The sequence below is a fragment of the Lissotriton vulgaris genome, chromosome 3_1 (genome assembly GCF_964263255.1).
Source record: "Lissotriton vulgaris chromosome 3_1, aLisVul1.2, whole genome shotgun sequence".
NCBI lineage: Eukaryota > Metazoa > Chordata > Amphibia > Caudata > Salamandridae > Lissotriton > Lissotriton vulgaris.
Genome location: NC_141689.1, coordinates 1,159,485,237 through 1,159,499,687, shown reverse-complemented (window position 1 = coordinate 1,159,499,687; position 14,451 = coordinate 1,159,485,237). Strand labels below are relative to the sequence as shown.

General features: G+C 42.7%; 1 pseudogene; it reads left to right on the top strand.

Moving 5' to 3' along the window:
- The window catches only part of LOC147727619 (uncharacterized), a 58,627-nt pseudogene that overhangs the window by 16,041 nt on the left and 28,135 nt on the right, over positions 1-14,451 (top strand).

Below are 14,451 nucleotides of genomic sequence, written 5' to 3'. Positions count from 1 at the left end.
TCTTTATGAGATGATGTGGGTGGGAACTCTGGGCATGCAGTATTGAGTTGCCCACTGTACTTTTCCTGTGGAGCTTGGTTTGTATTGTGTTGTTCACTATATATAGCTCTACATCAAGAAATTGGACCACATTTGTACTGATCTGGGCAGTAAACTCTAAATTGAGCATGTTAACACTCACACATTTCACATTCATTGGCTGATTCAATTGACCCCCTCCAGATGACGTATATATCGTCAATGAATCACCACCACCTAATGACATGATATATACATATATAATACCTACTGGCTGACTCTAGTAGGTAGTTATTTTTAGGAAAAGGGTTTTTTTCGTTTGCCAATATTTTTAGCTCCGTTTGACGAATCCTCTCAAACTTTTCAAAACTAATAGCTCACTTAGATCAGCTTCTGTCCTGAAAGTTTGGGGGTGATTTGTGAAGCAGGGGCCGAGAAAAAAGGTGGGTCCCAAAACGTGTTTTCTCAATGTAAATTACCATAGGAAACTTTAGACACAGCTACAGCCTGAACTGCTGAATGGAATGACACAACATTTGGCAGAGAGATAGGCCTTGGTTCAGAAAGCACAATTTTTTTAAATGGTGTAAATTCATTCAGTAGTTTTCTGAGATATTTAAAGATTTACAGATATTGATATTTGAGAATTGTGAGATCTGATTAGCTTAGCCGTTCCGAGCACGAGCTTGCCTGTGATTGGTTGCCAACAGTTCATACTAGGAAGCGTTGGCAGCCATCTTGTGACTCTCTTGAAACGAGTATGGGGGAAAACGGTAAAAAAAGTAGAAGAGGGCAAGGTAGGAACACTTTGACCTCCCTATGGTGCTCTGGAAGTGCCACAGGGAGTCTGGGGTAAAAAAATAAACATTTTTTATATGTTTTCTGCGGGATCCGTGTGATTTGCGTAGGGCCTGGAAATCACGACTGGAAAAATAAAAATGAATCGCTGTGTTGCATGCCTCATTTAATTAAGCCCCCGGGTGGGCCAGTTTCCGGGATCAATGTTAACTTATGATGTTGGGTTTACTTCTGTCATGGGGAACGCCAGTTACTCGGAGCAAATATAATGATATGGGGATTATGCGTCTTCCCTCTCCCTCCGCTCAGCAGAGCAGCACATTTTTGGAGGTATACGTAAAATGTAAGTGTCATTGTCCCGGGGGGCACTACTTCCACAGGCATTAATGAATTAAAATGGGGATGTCTGTCTTAGACTGCTGGCCTGGGGGGAGTACGATGTTCACAGGCTTTTAAATTGGATGGAGGCTTATCGTCCAATTTCCATTGAGGAGATTTCCATGGCCCTGGGTATCATTATCTCCGAGGGCCGGTTCCAACAATGACCTGTGGTGCCTACCCCTGGGACATTGTAGTTTGCTATGGCAGGGTGGGATCTATGCAGAGTTGCTGCTCTATGTTTACAAACTTCTGCTTCGCTTCATGGGAATGAGAGGAAGAAATTTGCTCTCGCTTTTATGAAGCAAAGCAGATTTACTTTTGGGGAAAGGGAGCTTGCATGGAGTAGCTGTCTTTGTTCAAAAGGAATACCGCCTGCTGCAGGAGACAGGGAGGTGGCAGGGAGTGCGGGGGATAGGGGTTCTTTGCGCAGTTCCCAAACATTGTCACCAGGCTCAAGGGGATGCAGTTCCCTGGGCCTAAAAGGACCCGGCTGACTTTTGAGTTATAGGATGGCTCTAAAAAGAGCCCTTGTTGTCATTATGTAAGTGCGGATGCACAGCTTTAGGTTGTTGAGAAAAACTCTGTTTCCTTGATCTGAGAAATGAACTCCATCACTTCTGTATATGTCAGCCATATCAAAACGTAGATTGTTGTTGAAGATGGACCCCATTCTATGATCTCTGAGGTATGCAGACACAGCTTTGTTGACATTCCTCCCAGCTTTCCCAATCTGAAGACAGAATTGATTTGACCATTTCCACTTCTGTCTTTGGCATATATTGGAGTATACAAAGACAGTTTGAGGCAAAAGCAACATAAATTGTGCAAAAGTATCTTTCATGAGCATTTCCAGACCTACCCCAGTAAATGTGCCTAGGTCATTGCAACCACAGTGCACAATCATGAGGTCAGGGTGTTGGAGATGCAAAGAGGTTTTAACCAAAGGCAACAATTGGTGCCACTTTAATCCTCTCTGTGCAAACCATTTAATGTCCACATTTTGTAAACTTAGGTTTTGTCAATACGTCTGTGTTCAGCATACCTTTTGCACCAGAAAACATAGCTGTGTCCTACGATCCCTACTGGCATTTTGAAGGTATGGCTGGAAGGAATCAAAAGATATCTGTAGCTCATGTAGTCCGTTGGTAAAATGAGATATGTTGAAAGGTGGAGAAGAAGCTTTTTATTTTTAGAAAACGATAACTGATTGGCTGATGAAGAACAATGTGCAGTGAAAATTAGGGTGTATGTTAGTTTCGTGAAAAAGTATGTTTCTGATTGGTTAATAGAATTTTTTTTAAACGTACACTACATAGGATACGATCAGACGTGCAGAGCTCAACCACACTTGCTGCTTGCATTTGTAAGGTACTGTCATGACCTTTAAAAAATGGTGAACTTTTGAACTGCACCTGTGTTCCATGTTGCAGAAACTTTTGGGATGAAAGATGGTGAACCTGTGACCTGCACCTGCTGTTGAATGTTGCAGAAACTGTTGGGATGCAATAGGGTGAACTTGTGACCTACACATGCCCTTGAATGTTGCAGAAACTGTTCGTATGGAAACTGGCAATAAGGTGATTGGGGGAGGAGTAGAAATAACTGTGGTATTATAATATGAAATGGAAAATTAATTACAACTGATAAGCTATTAAAGTTAGTTTTTGAAAATGAGTAGTATATTCTAGAAAAAATGTGTTGTTGAAAATTTGCAGTACTATTATTAGAACTAGGCTTCTGAATTGTCGTAAGGGTTCAGGGCGAGTCTCAAAAGCACAAAATAAGAGAACCAGTTTCGGGCATTTTATTAGAGAGTTAGAGAGGGTTAATATGAATAACCAATAGAAATGTGATTTGCAATTTGAAAAAATGAAGGAAGGATTTTGATTTGCTATTTACATCTATTTCTGTGCGGAAAGATGGGGAAACTTTTCCATTACTGGTTCTGTTCTTGATGAGAGTCTTGAATTACATTTATTGTGTGAAAAAGAAAATATTGCTTTTCTGAAATTTGAAATCTGCATCCTAACAACAGAGGTGAGGTACAAATTAATAAGGTGTGTTATACATTGTGTATTAGTGGTTAAGTCTTTGAGGCAATATTTTTAAGTTTGAAAATATTTTTTTTGAAATAACATAGGGGGCATATTTTCAAGGACAGGTGTTAAAATTATCGCCGCTTCAGCGGCAGAAAACGACCGCTAAAGCGGCGATAAGCCCATTATCGCCGCTTTTGCTGGAGTTTTCTGCTGCTAAAGCGGCGATAATTTTATTGCTGTGCTTGATAAAATGCCCCATAATGTTACTGAAGTGTGCTGCTTCACTTTTGTTAAAAAACTGTACATAGAGTGTGCTGAACAAGTACCCCACATATGTTTAGGTGTCTTCGAGAAAGAAGGAGTGTAGTTCGTCATGTTCAAAGGAGTGTGTGGTTTTGAAAGTGAGGTACAGGTTTAATTTGGGTTCCAAGATTGACACGGGTAACATAAAGGAAATGTTTCACATTTGCAAATTGTACCTTGTTGAAAAATACTTGGGGGGAGAAGAGACATATTTATTAACTTGAGGGAGATGAAAAAACAAATTTAAATGATGCGTGCAGACGTTGTACTGGAACTTTTGACACTGCTGAGATATTTTTGAATATAAGTGAAGGGAGCTGTCACACCCCCTGGCTGTGCAGAGTGTGCAGATATAAAAAGGCTGGCAGATCGAAAGACTAAGAATGACACGTCCCTTTACATGGATTTTTTCTACATGTTATGCATCAGAAGAGCAAATACCTAAAAAACACTTGTATATATCTATTTGTACGTTTCTTTAAGTATGTGTACTAGGAAAAGGCAGAGCAAGATCTACACATGCTCTCAGTAGTATGGTGAAACTTTGAACTGTGATATGGAAAGGATTTGTGCTTTGCATTTGGGTAGAGTCAACACTGTTAGTAGTTGCTGAGTAGTGAAGATGCAAGAGACAGATGAGGTCAAAGACATGCTGGTAAAGGGATTAGTGATGATGGTACTTCTTATGAGTCTTTGGGGAGGTGTTGTTGAAGTGCCCGATATATATTTAAGTGTCTTCGTGAAATGAGGAATGAAGGGGCATATTACCAAGCAATAGCGATAATTATCGCTATTGCTTGGTTAGAGATAAAAAATTATCGCCGAGCTGCGGCAATTTTTATCGCAGATACCAAGGTTTATCGCAAATGCGATAAAAATTGGCAATAATGCATGAATATCGCTGAAAAGTCAGCAATATTCATGCATTACCGAGCTAATGCTCTTAGCCATGTTATCCACCTACCATTGGATAACATGGCTAAGAACTGCTCAGGGGCAGGTGTTAGCTTTTGGAGATATTCTCGCTTAGCGCAGATATCTCCAAAAGTTGGTAATAGGAGATAGCGATGTTAGCGACTGTTTCCAGTCGCTAACATCTTGGCACGACCACTTTGCATGTCATTAGTGATAAATATCACTGACATGCAAAGCGGGGCCCAAGATGGTCGCTATCTCCTATTAGCTGTCGCTAACTGGTGTTAGCGACAGCTAGGTAATAGGGAGATCATTTTATCTCCGCTTTCTTGGCTTTTAAAGCCAAAAAAGCGGAGATAAACCCCCTTGATAATATGCCCCGCAATCTTTTATTTTGAAAGGACTGCATGGTGTTGTGACTAAGGTACAAGGTTGAATTAAGAAAGAAAATCAGCCTGGTAATTGTAAGAGAAATAGGGATGTTTGTAGATTGTGCCTTGTAGGAAAATACAGGGGGGTGTTTGTTTTGAAGGGATATGTTTTATGAATCTATGAAAGATAAAAAAAGAAATGGAAATGTTCCCTGCATATTTTGTGTATGGATTTGTTCAGATTCAGTTATTTTTTTTACGACTTTTCTTCTCATTTTACTACCAGCTACTCGAACTGGTGACTGCGACTCGAACCTCTCCCAAAGCTATCATACGGCTGGATCCTTGATTGTTGCTGGTTCAAAATTCAGTGTATTACTCATATTTACATTTTATACAATGGCCATTTATTCTACTGGCCCATTATGAAGTGGTCTTCTTATATACTTCCTGACAGACTTTAAGAACGGATACAGGTCCAGGGAATTCCCCCTTATAAAATAGCCCTGACGAAGTTCCTTGTGAATGAAACACGTTGGCTGAGGAGTTTGTTTTTTATTGGAAATGAATAAAAGAATTGTCTAATACGAATTAGAGCTCTTGGATATTTTTCTCTGGTGCAACGTCCTTTTGTACATGAACTTTGGGATCTGCTTTGCAGTAGAGTGTTGGTGAGGCACACTCTGGACGTATTGTGCACAGGACATTGACACGTATACCATACTCTGAAAGTACTTGTGCATAACCTGGGTCAGCCGTTCTTGTTTTTTGTAATGGATTTGTTCATACTGGTGAAGTACATGTGAATATAACTCTTTGGTTCCCAAGCTGTGCGCAGTGGTTTCCTGGGGAACCGTCAAATCTAGCCAGGGGAGCCACGCACTAAGCACTTTGATGCATTTAATGTTGAATGGTCTGTTGGTTTCAGTTAAACTAATTAGACTTAAAAGTATGATGTTTATGATTTGTAAGTGACATGCCTAAATCTGGAAACTTAGTGGTTAATTGATGGCATGTCGAAGGAGATGACCTCCATATTTCACCGGATCCCCACGTTCCGACACTCCGAAATTAAGCTGAAGATGCCTGAATTATTTTGTTAGACTCTTTAATAGTTAAGTTTTTTTTCCAAATGCATTTTACACCAATGTAAGTTAGCTGGAAAGTACAGTTGTCCTGTCTATTAAACACAGCAAGCAGTATTAAGTATTGACATTTGTACTTGAATCATAGGTACTTCCAGTACACATTTCTTTCAGTACACACACATTTCCAGACAGGCCTGCTCTCTCCTTGAGTACTGGGAAGTAAAACACCATATACGGCATAAGGCCATTATTTGGAAGCAAGAAAGAGGGACTGTTAAAATAAAATCTGAGAAATGTATTTTACTTGCATTGATTAGCAGCTAATTTTAGGGAGGAGACAGCAAAAATAAAGCTGTATGTGGTTTAAAAAACCGTGAGTCTCCCTGCTGAGACAGGTGTGTTGACACATGTGACATGGGTAGCATGCAAATCTTCATCAATCGCAGAAACAGTGGCAATGGGGCCTACATGCATAGGGGTGTTATCTAGCATAGTGAGTGTGATAAAAAAGTTTTAGATCTTACTCTAAAAAAGGCATAGGCAAAGAAGTGTAACTAGGATTTTTTTTATTAAATGCACCGCCTTAATAATACGAAACAGCCTCTGTATATGATTATAATTCCTTCATCAGGTTCATTCCAATTATGGTCAGGGAGAAAAATGCAAGCACTCCCGAGGCCGGGCTTTCATCTATCCTACCCTCCAAAAATGTAACAGTGGGGAGCCACGGGCAATGGCCAATTGGGTCAAGGGAGCCACAGGTCGAAAACATTTCGGAACCACTGATATAAGTGCAGATAATTGTTAGGCTCTCTCCCTGTGCTGAATCTGGGTATATTAGGCTCTCTCCCTGTGCTGCATCTGCGTATATTAGAGGACCGACAGATGAAGACTTTGGGAATGACACTACTCTTGACCTACTCCTCCTTCGTCCCGCTCTCTAACAGGTCCTCTTCCCTCATTTGTAAAAGGAAGGTAACAGAGGCCTATCTGCGTTGACCCCAACTGGGCAGCTGGGGGTAGGTGACAAGAACAGAGAAAGTCGTAATCGATTTCTATGCTATACAAAAAAAAGTCGCACACGGTTGCAACTTACATATCACTCCAATTTATATTGCTGGGCTATTTGTGTTAACAGTTTAACTTTGATGAGGTATGTCCATGCTTCAACATGTATTTCCACATGAGCTATGTATCGGAAGATGCGATAAGTATAAAACACAGGTATAGATCTGTCTATATGTTTGTTTTAAGTATGATGCGTCTAGGAAAAGGGAGAGATAGATGCATGAATTGTTTCAGTAATATGGTGAGACTTTCAACCGACATGAAAAGGGTTTTGGGTTTGTATTTGAGTGGGCTCAACATTGTTAGTAGTTGCTGAGTAGTAAAGATGCAACAGTCAAATGAGGTTAAAGGCAGGGTTTTAAGTGGGCATGGTCTCACCGGTGCTGAGCACTGACAGTTTTTAAAGGAGGCCTAGAAAAGGGTCTCTATCGGGCTCTGTTTTGTTCTCTAGCACAGGCGGTCCATTTTTTTCCGGACTGATGTGATGGCAGGCGCATTGATGTGCATGTGCTCACACTGTGGTACAAAAGGGGGTGGTAATGGACGGAGCATCTGAACCAATCAAACACTGACACCCAGTCAAAAGATCTAGGTTTAATCCATCACCGTTCTTTAGCCCACTCTGCCACCCCAGTTCAGAAATGGCTATATGCAAATCAGTCTGACCCTGTGCCTCATGGGAACAGTCCAGCCCGAACTGCCAAGCCATGCCTTCCCTGGACCGGAAACAAGCTTCCGAGGACCGGTTTCTGGCATTCCAGCCGTCTTCAGCCCGGCTTGATTGAATCCAGTGGCAAAGTGAGCAAGGGACTCACGTCTGAGCATACCCTGCCACACTTGTGGCGGCCAAAAGTGGTACAAAAGGGGGTGGTAATGGACGGAGCATCTGAACCAATCAAACACTCACACCCAGTCAAAAGATCTGGGTTTAATCCATCACCGTTATTTAGCCCACTCTGCCACACCAGTTCAGACATGGCTATATGCAAATCAGTAGGACCCTGTGCCTCATGGGAACAGTCCAGCCCGAACTGCCAAGCCATGCCTTCCCTGGATCGGAAACAACCTTTCGAGGACCGGTTTCTGGCATTCCAGCCGTCTTCAGCCCGGCTTGCTTGAATCCAGTGGCAAAGTGAGCAAGGGACTCACGTCTGAGCATACCCTGCCACACTTATGGCGGCCAAAAGCGTTACAAAAAGGGGTGGTAATCGACGGAGCATCTGAACCAATCAATAACTCACACCCAGTCAAAAGATCTGGGTTTAATCCATCACTGTTCTTTCTGCTCACACTGGTCACACTGGTCACTTCTCACTATTGGAGAAGGTAAGGTATGACGTCATTCCAGGTGAGGGTTGTAGGTGGGAGAAGAGAAACCCTATGAAAAGCGTCATTTTCTCTTTGAATTTTCCTTCTCTTTTTGAAACTCAGGAGCAGCAACATTGTTGGGGTATCACCAGGGCTTTAAGTGGAAGCTCTTTTAATAATATATATTAGCTATAATTGATGCTGCTTATTTCTCTTATGCAACTAACAACCAATGACAAAGCTAATAGTCCTGACTAGGTATAGGTATGATGTTACTTGTATCATATCTGGATGCAATGACAGAAACAACAAAATACCCTTTGTGTGGCACACTGTGCTAAGCACAGATTTTTAACTTACATGTTTTAAGCCATGCCCTAATTACATTGGCGACGCCCCTTTGAGAGACAGTGTTCCTAGTCCGTTTGCGGTACAGCTCTGATAATTTGGGATTAATGCCCTGTCCTCTGCTGATGACATCCAGCTGGTGGTCTCTCTAACCCTTTTAAACTTAATTTTAATTTTGGACATTGCTCTGGTTTTTTAAACATTTATGTGTGAGGAGTTCGTGTGGTGAGTGCTACTCTTACCTGTGCTCGATCATCTGGTCTCCCTGCCTCGGTCCAAAGCGGTGTTTACCGTTTCGCGGAGGGCCGGGGAGACAGAGACAGGTACTTCCGGTTGGTGAGGGCAGCGGTCTAGTTGCTGGGAGGGCTCTCCTTTTAAATTCAACATGCCTCGGCGGCCACGCGCAGCGAACGCGCCACTGGCGTGCCGAAAGGCGTGCCAAAGGCAAGCCCATCTGCGCCCGTCCGCGGCCGACCAGGGCAAGAGGCCAGAACCCCTGCTGGTTTTGAATCGAGATGCCGCTACAGTCCCCGGAGGCTTCGCGATCTTTGTCCAACTTTGGATGTTAAATGTAAGCACAGCATTAATGTTGAGGGGGAGGGCCGGTGATGTAGCCATTGCGCGCTCAGGGTGGAAGAACAAGTAGAGACTAGGGAGGGAGGCCCCTTGCTCAGGCTATTACTAATTAACTGTAGATCTCTGATAAAGCACAGAATTGAGATATGAGACCTAGTATTGGAAGGTCAAACAGATGTCATGTTTCTCACTGAGACATGGCTGGATACTGACTCTGCGCCTGAAATCCTGGAGGCACTCCCTAGTGGTTATGGGATTATGAGAGTGGACAGACTGTCATGGAGGGGAGGGGGCACCACAATCATCTATAAACATGACATTCGGTGTTGTCTTGCACCTGCTGAAGTAGCTGATGGTGAGGTGGGCCTCTTCACTATCAGACTAGCCAATAACTATGTCGTAAAGGGACTACTGATTTATAGACCCCCGGGACCCCATTTGCGATTTATACCTAGCCTTATTGACTACCTTATTCAACCAGCCCTCCGGTATGAAAAGTTATTGGTGCTGGGTGATATAAATCCGCATCTTGATGATGCACTCATCTCGGGGCACAAGAGTTGCGCAAGGAACTAGAAGTATTGCAAATATTCCTAAAATCTGAACTTCCCACTCATAAATTGGGTCACTTACTTGACCCTACTTTCACCAACTGGGATGCGCTGGAAATGGAGCCTCCGCTTCCGGTGTTGTGGTCAGATCACTTTCTGATCAAGTTTCTGATAAAGCTGCCCCTGTTAAAAACACAGGAGAAAGCGAAGTTTGATATAAAAAGAAGGAAGTGGGCTGGCTTTTTGCAGGGGGCTTTCAACCTGGTCTTATTAAGGAATGGTCCCCCTCTGGCCGGGATGTAAATGGGGTGTGTAAAGCTCTCGGGAGACGTATAATTGCTGCTCTTGATTGCACCGCACCTTGGTCAACTAAAATGTCCAGGAACTGGCGTAAATCAGGTCTTTTGTTTAGTGAAGAGTTACAAACCGCTAAATCAACGTGCAAAAAATTACAAAGGTGCTGGAGGAAAGACTTCTCAGCCCATTTGAAAGTGGAATATAAAATCAGCCTCAAGAACTACCATTCGCTCATTAGGAAGGCGAAGGCAGCTTATTTTAATGTAAGGATCAAAACAGCGGAGAACTCTACAAAAGAGCTGTACAAGGTCTTTAAAGAAATTTCCTCCTTGGCATCCATGGCAGCACCCATTGTAGGCTCTAATTAGTCATGCAATCAAGTTGCTGAATTTTTTGCGGATAAGGTCGAGAGGATTTATTCTTCTTTTCCTGATTCTGCTCGCGATGGTGAAACAGTGGGCAAGGAATCTGTGGATGTGTCTGAATTGCAGGGTCTTTATGAATTTACTGTGCCCCCTCAGGACATTCTTAAAAAGATTGCCACTAGCATCGAGTCGGGCTCGCCCAGAGATCCGGGTACTCCCAGGGTGCTTAGAGGTAGTATTGATGCACTTGAGCCTTTTATGAGACATCTTTTAGAACTGTCTTTTATCTCAGGAGTGGTCCCGGAAATGTGGAAGGAGGCTGTGGTACTTCTCTTACAGAAGAAGCCTCATGTTAGCGCTGACCAGCTTGACAATTTGCACCCCATCTCCCTGCTTCCGTATTTTGCAAAGGCTGTGGGAAAGATTGTGAACACTCAGCTCACTGCACATATTTGTACCAACAATCTTCTTCATCCCTCCCAGTCTGGCTTCTGGGCTTCTCACTCCACTGAATGTGCCCTGCTGAACTCCACTGAGATCATCCGAAAGTATGTGGACGAAGGACAGACAGCGGCCCTAATTCTTCTAGACTTAAGTGCCGCATTTGACACTGTTGCCCTCCACACCCTGCTTCATGATCTAGAGAGATGGGGTGTAGCTGACGGAGCATTAATGTGGATGGAATCCTTTTTATCTGAGCGCAGCTTTTCAGTCATGCAGGGCAATTATTATTCTAGAAAGATCAAGCTGTCACAGGGGGTGCCTCAGGGCTCTATTTTGAGCCCAACACTGTTCAATGTTTATGTCGCCCTCCTGGCTAAAATCTCTGATAAATTTGGGATTAATGCCCTGTCCTCTGCTGATGACACCCAGCTGGTGGTCTCTCTGACCCAAGCCCTGGCCGTAGCTGCCTCCAACTTTGTATCTTGCCTTCAAGAACTGGCTGATTGGATGGCAATTAATTGCCTAAGGTTGAATGGCGGCAAGACCAAGGTACTGGTGATAGGGACGGCTCCATCATTATGTTTTTCGGAGTGGTGGCCCCTGTCACTGGGCCCTACTCCTACTCCTTGCGAACAAGCTAAGAACCTTAGGGTTTGGTTGGACAACAAGTTGCCTTTTGATTACCACACCAGGCGGGTGGCAGGTGCCTGCTTTGGCATCTTGAGGAGACTACGGAAAACCCTTGACGCCCTCCCCACTGTATCTAGAAAAATCCTTGTTCATGCTTTGGTAACTTCTCGCCTAGAGTATTTCAATCTTCTGTATTTGGGTGCAAATGTTAGATGCCTGCTGCTTGCAGTACATCCAGAATGCAGCAGCAAGATTAGTTCTCATGCTCCCAAAGAGTGCCTCAGCTACCGGTGCACTGGCCTCTCTACACTGGCTTCCCATTAGGGAGAGAGTAAAGTTCAAGGCTTTGTGTGTGAGTCATCAGATTTTACAAAGAAAGGGGCCCACATACCTACATGATTTTTTAACTACCTATGTACCGACTAGACTGCTAAGGTGCAGCGGGAAAGGTACGGGGTATGCCCCCAAATCAAGAGAGCCAGGATGGATGGGCGCTCGTTTTGTTAACTGGGTGCCCAGTTGTGGAACTCGCTCCCTCAGGCACTCCGGCTTGAGTGTTCTGAATCTATCTTCCGGAAAGATCTGAAGACCCATCTATTTCCTGTTTCCTAATTATTATTTTGTTTAGTTGGTTTCTGCTGTTTCTCTACTGTTCCGTAGCGCGGGGAAACACTGGCCCCAGTGTAACCAGGCATTTTACAAATGTAACTATTATTATTATTTAAATGGCGTAATGTTCAGTATACGTGCCACAACAAAAATAAAAGAGTATGATAGAATTGGTAAAGAAAGTCAATATCTGAAAATACAAAAAGGAAAAGCGAAATGAGAAAAAGGGAAAAAAGAGTTCTTGAAGTGTAGAAATAGGAGGCCATCAAATCAGGTTACCATACACATTTGTGGAGATTCATGGAAGTCCAAGAACTCAGAAGTACCGTGATATGCAATGAGCTCCAAAAGGTCATCTGCACCTCTCCAAGCAAAGAAGGTCGCCATCCAATTCAGCAAGTTGAAAGAACAGACGTGGTCATCGTAATCTTCGGCAAGCAGGAGCATGTCAGGGCAACTTGGATTATATTCAATGACAGTCTGGTGCAAGAGGCACTGCGTGTGAACGCATGTACTCCATCTCCCCCTTATTGCATTATGAAATGCATCCATAAAGCGTGTGTCTCCGGAACAGTCCTTGTCATGAGCCAGCAATGGTCGCAGCAACAGTTCATAATCCAGGGGATCGCGTGAAGTAGTGACAAGGCAGATATGCAGGTTGCATTCAAAGGGGCACCGGAGACAATAGAAGACAGGTTGCAAGCAGGTGAAATATACGTAGCGGAAATTCAGCCTATTTGTGATGCCAAATATTGCCAACGGTAAGCATTCAAAAAGTTGTAGCATCCATTCACGATACAGCTGCAATTGACGTGGATGGGGTTAAAGCACAGCATGGGAAGCCATTTCATAGCAGAAGCTAAAGAACAAACACTGCGCAAACCAGCAACAGCAGCAAGGGAACCAGCCAAATGCACTTTCAAAATTAGAATAAATGAAAACCAGTTCTACTATACCAATAGTCTGAAAAGAGCTAGCAAGGCAGGAATCAGCTATAAAAAGTATGGTAGGCCTTCGGTTTCAGAGTGACTAAATATTTGGCGTATAAATTGTGCAAAATTTAGTGGGATATTGGTATAGAGCTGTGAGTCAATGTCACTTGGTGGTTTAGCCACCTGCTATTTGAAGATCTCACGAGCTGGTATGTGAGAGCAACGGTTTTCAAAGTAGGAATGGAAGGCCACACCAAGCTATCTCCAAAGGCATGTGGGGTAGGATAGAAGACATTGGTGCAACATGTTACACATTGAGAAAGAGTTAGCATGTACGGGACGCCTGCTTGTAGGGAATAGCAGTTGCGGTTACTTGGAATAAGGTAACTGCTTTTGAAAAGCAGACTGAGCGAGAGAATAACAGCAGCTACTGGAGTTTGTTTTAAAAAAACAGTTTCAATTAGGGGCGGAAAGTTACAATTTCCGTTTAATTTAACTTGTGTACAAACTAGAGAATATTGAACGGAACAAACAGTGTGGTTCTCAGTTAGGAAACATTACTTATGTTTATTCTGACAGCAAGATGCAAAACCAAGGAATCTAATTCATGAATAAAAGTAGTTTCAAGGTAGTTAAATGTATGAATGGGGTAATGTTTTATGCAATCATGGAGATTGTGCTTTACAGACATGAATGAATCAGACATTACCAACACAATGATGCACACCCCAAGTTTCTATTCTTGTACTTAATTAATAAGTCAGGTAGTAGGAAAGCAGTCATCGATTCCCTCAGGTACTACTTGTGCACTCCCACAATGACCCCGAAATTACACTCCAAGTCATCTTTACTCAGGCAGTTTCTATGCAGTGTTGTAAAGAGGTAGGTATTATCTGTTCACGGATGTAGTCACTTAGGAAGTAGCCAAGGACTCATAGAATCGAGTAGGCAGTACTAGCAGACAAAATAAATCAGTCATGGTTTACTTATGCAGTTATGGAATGAGCGAGGGAGTACTTTGGCACTCAAGCATTCACTGAGGCACTATGTATGCAGAGATTAATTTCTTGAAGTTCTATCTATGAACTTATCTATTCAGTGATGAGGAATGAAAGCATTTCTCCAATTATTCTGGCAATACACTGCTACTCATAGAAACTGTGAGGCAGTACTGTTGGTCATTTGTTCACTTCAGGAGTATGTATGTATTTATGTAATCTGCAAAACAGTTTAGAGTACAAAAGAGCGCATGCAATCACTGAATAACGCCTCATGTGCCTTTCATATTTTTTTAAGCAATTATGGATAGTTAGATGTATGAAATAATAGTAAAAAATTGATTGAACATTTTTCTCTTAAATTTGTTTCAAATTATTTTCATTTAAACAAATACAAGTTCCAATGATACAT